Genomic DNA, 7,500 nt, shown 5'->3' with positions numbered 1-7,500 from the left:
GTGCTAAGAACAGGTCAAGACAGACATGATGAATGGCGACACGCTGCTTTTCATATCTCCTGCCTCTGTAAGTATTGGCTTCAAACCCGGGACCTGACTGTCTCCAGAACTCATCCAGCCCCGACGGGAAGAAATCCTGAAACACACAGCATCGTGGGAACCATATTAGGACAAACAAGTGAGCTGTCCACTCTGGGGCGTCCAAAACAAACAGCCCGGCCTTTTTCAGAAAGGGACGCTATAGTCATTAATCAGGGTCCTGGGGGCAGGTCTTCAACTCTCTAAACACGGACTCCACCTGAGAGCCTATGTACTCCGCTGTCGTTCCAGGCCTGCGGTCGGCATGTCGCCATTGGCCTTGGCGTCAGAGACACATGCCGCTCACCTGTTTGCCTGTCTGTCACGGCAGCATCTCGCAGGGAGGGGTGAGCCAAAAGCATCTCTGTTGACTTTGAAATGTTAGCTACGGGTCACGGGCTGTTTACTATCTATCTATCTATCTATCTATCTATCTATCTATCTATCTATCTATCTATCTATCTATCTATCTATCTATCTATCTATCTATCTATCTATCTATCTATCTATCTATCTATCTATCTATCTATCTATCTATCTATCTATCTATCTATCTATCTATCTATCTATCTATCTATCTATCTATCTATCTATCTATCTATCTATCTATCTATCTATCTATCTATCTATCTATCTATCTATCTATCTATCTATCTATCTATCTATCTATCTATCTATCTATCTATCTATCTATCTATCTATCTATCTATCTATCTATCTATCTATCTATCTATCTATCTATCTATCTATCTATCTATCTATCTATCTATCTATCTATCTATCTATCTATCTATCTATCTATCTATCTATCTATCTATCGATCGATCGATCGATCGATCGATCGATCTATCGATCTATCGATCGATCGATCGATCGATCGATCGATCGATCGATCGATCGATCTATCTATCTATCTATCTATCTATCTATCTATCTATCTATCTATCTATCTATCTATCTATCTATCTATCTATCTATCTATCTATCTATCTATCTATCTATCTATCTATCTATCTATCTATCTATCTATCTATCTATCTATCTATCTATCTATCTATCTATCGATCGATCGATCGATCGATCGATCGATCGATCGATCGATCTATCTATCTATCTATCTATCTATCTATCTATCTATCGATCGATCGATCGATCGATCGATCGATCTATCTATCTATCTATCTATCTATCTATCTATCTATCTATCTATCTATCTATCTATCTATCTATCTATCTATCTATCTATCTATCTATCTATCTATCTATCTATCTATCTATCTATCTATCTATCTATCTATCTATCTATCTATCTATCTATCTATCTATCTATCTATCTATCTATCTATCTATCTATCTATCTATCTATCTATCTATCTATCTATCGATCGATCGATCGATCTATCTATCTATCTATCTATCTATCTATCTATCTATCTATCTATCTATCTATCTATCTATCTATCTATCTATCTATCTATCTATCTATCTATCTATCTATCTATCTATCTATCTATCTATCTATCTATCTATCTATCTATCTATCTATCTATCTATCTATCTATCTATCTATCTATCTATCTATCTATCTATCTATCTATCTATCTATCTATCTATCTATCTATCTATCTATCTATCTATCTATCTATCTATCTATCTATCTATCTATCTATCTATCTATCTATCTATCTATCTATCTATCTATCTATCTATCTATCTATCTATCTATCTATCTATCTATCTATCTATCTATCTATCTATCTATCTATCTATCTATCTATCTATCTATCTATCTCTTGCCCTCTCTCCCTCTCTCCCTCTTTCCGTCTGTCTGTCTGTCTGTCTGTCTGTCTGTCTGTCTGTCTGTCTGTCTGTCTGTCTGTCTGTCTGTCTGTCTGTCTGTCTGTCTGTCTGTCTGTCTGTCTGTCTGTCTGTCTGTCTGTCTGTCTGTCTGTCTGTCTGTCTGTCTGTCTGTCTGTCTGTCTGTCTGTCTGTCTGTCTGTCTGTCTGTCTGTCTGTCTGTCTGTCTGTCTGTCTGTCTGTCTGTCTGTCTGTCTGTCTGTCTGTCTGTCTGTCTGTCTGTCTGTCTGTCTGTCTGTCTGTCTGTCTGTCTGTCTGTCTGTCTGTCTGTCTGTCTGTCTGTCTGTCTGTCTGTCTGTCTGTCTGTCTGTCTGTCTGTCTGTCTGTCTGTCTGTCTGTCTGTCTGTCTGTCTGTCTGTCTGTCTGTCTGTCTGTCTGTCTGTCTGTCTGTCTGTCTGTCTGTCTGTCTGTCTGTCTGTCTGTCTGTCTGTCTGTCTGTCTGTCTGTCTGTCTGTCTGTCTGTCTGTCTGTCTGTCTGTCTGTCTGTCTGTCTGTCTGTCTGTCTGTCTGTCTGTCTGTCTGTCTGTCTGTCTGTCTGTCTGTCTGTCTGTCTGTCTGTCTGTCTGTCTGTCTGTCTGTCTGTCTGTCTGTCTGTCTGTCTGTCTGTCTGTCTGTCTGTCTGTCTGTCTGTCTGTCTGTCTGTCTGTCTGTCTGTCTGTCTGTCTGTCTGTCTGTCTGTCTGTCTGTCTGTCTGTCTGTCTGTCTGTCTGTCTGTCTGTCTGTCTGTCTGTCTGTCTGTCTGTCTGTCTGTCTGTCTGTCTGTCTGTCTGTCTGTCTGTCTGTCTGTCTGTCTGTCTGTCTGTCTGTCTGTCTGTCTGTCTGTCTGTCTGTCTGTCTGTCTGTCTGTCTGTCTGTCTGTCTGTCTGTCTGTCTGTCTGTCTGTCTGTCTGTCTGTCTGTCTGTCTGTCTGTCTGTCTGTCTGTCTGTCTGTCTGTCTGTCTGTCTGTCTGTCTGTCTGTCTGTCTGTCTGTCTGTCTGTCTGTCTGTCTGTCTGTCTGTCTGTCTGTCTGTCTGTCTGTCTGTCTGTCTGTCTGTCTGTCTGTCTGTCTGTCTGTCTGTCTGTCTGTCTGTCTGTCTGTCTGTCTGTCTGTCTGTCTGTCTGTCTGTCTGTCTGTCTGTCTGTCTGTCTGTCTGTCTGTCTGTCTGTCTGTCTGTCTGTCTGTCTGTCTGTCTGTCTGTCTGTCTGTCTGTCTGTCTGTCTGTCTGTCTGTCTGTCTGTCTGTCTGTCTGTCTGTCTGTCTGTCTGTCTGTCTGTCTGTCTGTCTGTCTGTCTGTCTGTCTGTCTGTCTGTCTGTCTGTCTGTCTGTCTGTCTGTCTGTCTGTCTGTCTGTCTGTCTGTCTGTCTGTCTGTCTGTCTGTCTGTCTGTCTGTCTGTCTGTCTGTCTGTCTGTCTGTCTGTCTGTCTGTCTGTCTGTCTGTCTGTCTGTCTGTCTGTCTGTCTGTCTGTCTGTCTGTCTGTCTGTCTGTCTGTCTGTCTGTCTGTCTGTCTGTCTGTCTGTCTGTCTGTCTGTCTGTCTGTCTGTCTGTCTGTCTGTCTGTCTGTCTGTCTGTCTGTCTGTCTGTCTGTCTGTCTGTCTGTCTGTCTGTCTGTCTGTCTGTCTGTCTGTCTGTCTGTCTGTCTGTCTGTCTGTCTGTCTGTCTGTCTGTCTGTCTGTCTGTCTGTCTGTCTGTCTGTCTGTCTGTCTGTCTGTCTGTCTGTCTGTCTGTCTGTCTGTCTGTCTGTCTGTCTGTCTGTCTGTCTGTCTGTCTGTCTGTCTGTCTGTCTGTCTGTCTGTCTGTCTGTCTGTCTGTCTGTCTGTCTGTCTGTCTGTCTGTCTGTCTGTCTGTCTGTCTGTCTGTCTGTCTGTCTGTCTGTCTGTCTGTCTGTCTGTCTGTCTGTCTGTCTGTCTGTCTGTCTGTCTGTCTGTCTGTCTGTCTGTCTGTCTGTCTGTCTGTCTGTCTGTCTGTCTGTCTGTCTGTCTGTCTGTCTGTCTGTCTGTCTGTCTGTCTGTCTGTCTGTCTGTCTGTCTGTCTGTCTGTCTGTCTGTCTGTCTGTCTGTCTGTCTGTCTGTCTGTCTGTCTGTCTGTCTGTCTGTCTGTCTGTCTGTCTGTCTGTCTGTCTGTCTGTCTGTCTGTCTGTCTGTCTGTCTGTCTGTCTGTCTGTCTGTCTGTCTGTCTGTCTGTCTGTCTGTCTGTCTGTCTGTCTGTCTGTCTGTCTGTCTGTCTGTCTGTCTGTCTGTCTGTCTGTCTGTCTGTCTGTCTGTCTGTCTGTCTGTCTGTCTGTCTGTCTGTCTGTCTGTCTGTCTGTCTGTCTGTCTGTCTGTCTGTCTGTCTGTCTGTCTGTCTGTCTGTCTGTCTGTCTGTCTGTCTGTCTGTCTGTCTGTCTGTCTGTCTGTCTGTCTGTCTGTCTGTCTGTCTGTCTGTCTGTCTGTCTGTCTGTCTGTCTGTCTGTCTGTCTGTCTGTCTGTCTGTCTGTCTGTCTGTCTGTCTGTCTGTCTGTCTGTCTGTCTGTCTGTCTGTCTGTCTGTCTGTCTGTCTGTCTGTCTGTCTGTCTGTCTGTCTGTCTGTCTGTCTGTCTGTCTGTCTGTCTGTCTGTCTGTCTGTCTGTCTGTCTGTCTGTCTGTCTGTCTGTCTGTCTGTCTGTCTGTCTGTCTGTCTGTCTGTCTGTCTGTCTGTCTGTCTGTCTGTCTGTCTGTCTGTCTGTCTGTCTGTCTGTCTGTCTGTCTGTCTGTCTGTCTGTCTGTCTGTCTGTCTGTCTGTCTGTCTATCTATCTATCTATCTATCTATCTATCTATCTATCTATCTATCTATCTATCTATCTATCTATCTATCTATCTATCTATCTATCTATCTATCTATCTATCTATCTATCTATCTATCTATCTATCTATCTATCTATCTATCTATCTATCTATCTATCTATCTATCTATCTATCTATCTATCTATCTATCTATCTATCTATCTATCTATCTATCTATCTATCTATCTATCTATCTATCTATCTATCTATCTATCTATCTATCTATCTATCTATCTATCTATCTATCTATCTATCTATCTATCTGGGCGAACACAATGTCAACGAACATTATTGCTTATTTAGAATGAGAAGAGATACATTATTGGAGTTTTCTTCAGAAAAACATTGAACTTTGTGAAGGGATGGAGGCAAGCTCTTGCTGCACCATGCTGTAGTAATAATAATAATACATACTGTAGTAATAATAATAATAATAATAATAATAATAATAATAATAATAATAATAATAATAATAATAATAATAATAATAATAATAATAAACTTTATTTGTATAGCACCTTTCATACAAGAAACAGCAGAAAACAATGCAGACGGGCGGCTGGGTAGCGTAGAGGTCTAAGCACTCGCCTACCACTGCAGATACTCTTGGTTCGAATCCAGCTGTCAACGGTACCTCCGGCTTGGTCAGTCGTCCCTACGAACACAGTTGGCAGCCAGTTGGGTCATTTCAGTCCTGGTCATTGCAAACAGCGACTCCTGCCTGTTCAGCAGGGAGGGGATCTGGGGGAGATAGCATGAACCTTTTACCTTCTCCCAGTGAAACTCCTCGCTGTCAGGTGAAAAGAAGCGGCTGGCGACTCCACACATATTCTACATCACATAAAGGAGGCATGTGGTAGTCTACACCCTCCCCAGCTGACAGTGGGGCAGCGTGCGCAATCAGGAAGGGAATTGGCCTAAGGACTAAATTGGGGGATGGGAGAAAAATATAAAAAGGCAAACAAACAAAACAATGTTCAGAGACAGGGAAGGAGAATATAACTTAAGAGGGAGAGGGAATCTTAAACAACCAATGGTACACACTACGCTGAAAAGCATGTGCATATCGGTGTGTGGAGTGAAGTTGTGGAATAATTTACCTGAATACATCAAACTGAGTAAACATGTGGCACAATTTAAAAAGCAGCTAAAAAAATATACATTAGAGAAATACAGAAATTAGTAATGAGGATAAACAAAGTTATGTTATATTGTGTTATGTAGTGCTGTACTATATTCACTGCTGTCAAGTGAATCAAGTTTAATTTTTTATAATATAAGTAAAAGTATATTCTATATTGTAATATACTAAATTATGTTATATCTAGTAAAATTAATGGAAGAACAAACATAAATGTAAGGGGGTAGGGATCAATAAGCCTAGCTTCCCTCTACTCCTTTTTTGGACATGTCTGCTAACCAAACACATTGCTCTTGACCTTTTGTTTATAATTCATTTTTTTTTTTTTTTTTTACTGTTTTTTTTACTGTTTTTTAATTTGTTGTTATGATTGTTTGGTTTGACGGAACAAGATACCGTGATTTGTTTGGAGAAATATGGAGAAGTACATGTTCAAAAATAAATGTTTCATTCATTCATTCATTCATTCATTCATTCATTCATTCATTCATTCATTCATTCATTCATTCATTCAATGTAGACAATAACAATACAATAAAAGAAAAGAAAAGAAAATTTTAAATGGGTGCTTGTTGGAGCATGCTATAGTGGGTCATAAATATGTACCCCCAATGAATGAAGGACATAATGTACACGTATGTTTTATGTTGTCTGTTGTGGCCTTTTCAGGATGTGTGACTCACTTGTGACTCACAAGTGCTTACTTGCAGTTTGTGGTTTTCATTGAGATTGATATACCTTTAGCATACACAAGTTCTTTCCAATAGAAAACGCTATTGTTTACGTTAGGTAGTCCACAATTCAAAACCGAAACTCTGACTGCCCAACCAGAAGTCTGCAAATCCTATTATGAAAAAACGCAACTGCGTAACACTAGCTGGTTACTGGAAACAAGAGGTGCGCTGGTGGGTGAGGTTCAGCCAAGAGGGCGACCTATGGCCACGCTCACTATACACATCACAAAATGAACTCTGCACTCCCAAAATGTCTAATTTATGTTGTCATTTTCTAATTTATATCATTGCTCCAAGCTGTTGCCAGGTAAAACAATTGGGCTGTTGATGAGATCGCATTGGGTAAGGTTTGGCCATTGCACTTTGGTTGTGCTGACCCCTGTGTGTTGATGAGATCGGCCATTGCACTTTGGTTGTGCTGACCCATGTGAATGCAAGTGAAAGCCATATTTGTCGCCCTCTGTCAGTAAGAAGATGTACCATAAACTCTCCACAGAAGGACTACATGAAAGTCAGTGGAGAATGTTGGAAATGAATTCCCCCAAAATACTTCTCGTCGCCTGATGTGCAACCCACACACTCATCCTTGTGCCTTTAACGCTCTATGCCAAAGCACAGGCTCAATAGTTTGCGAGATATTGCGCAGATTCACACATGCACACACACACAGATGCTACTGAATGCATATCGTCCTTGGATAGGCTCTGCCTACCATGGTCATAACAATAGAAATTGCATATAAATAGCAGCATAAACAAGAAAAAAATAGCTCTAATTTACAATACAATAATAACAGTGTGGATGTAGTGGTTGCAAAGTGGCAGGATGCGTTAAAAAGCTAAGGTGAAGAGGTTTTTAGTTTACTTTTGAAAATTAGCTAGGGAGGCTAATAAAAAAAAGTGAATAAAA

Source organism: Notolepis coatsorum (assembly GCF_963971535.1).
Source record: "Notolepis coatsorum genome assembly, chromosome: 10".
Lineage (NCBI taxonomy): Eukaryota > Metazoa > Chordata > Actinopteri > Aulopiformes > Paralepididae > Notolepis > Notolepis coatsorum.
Note: the sequence above shows the minus strand (reverse complement) of the source record.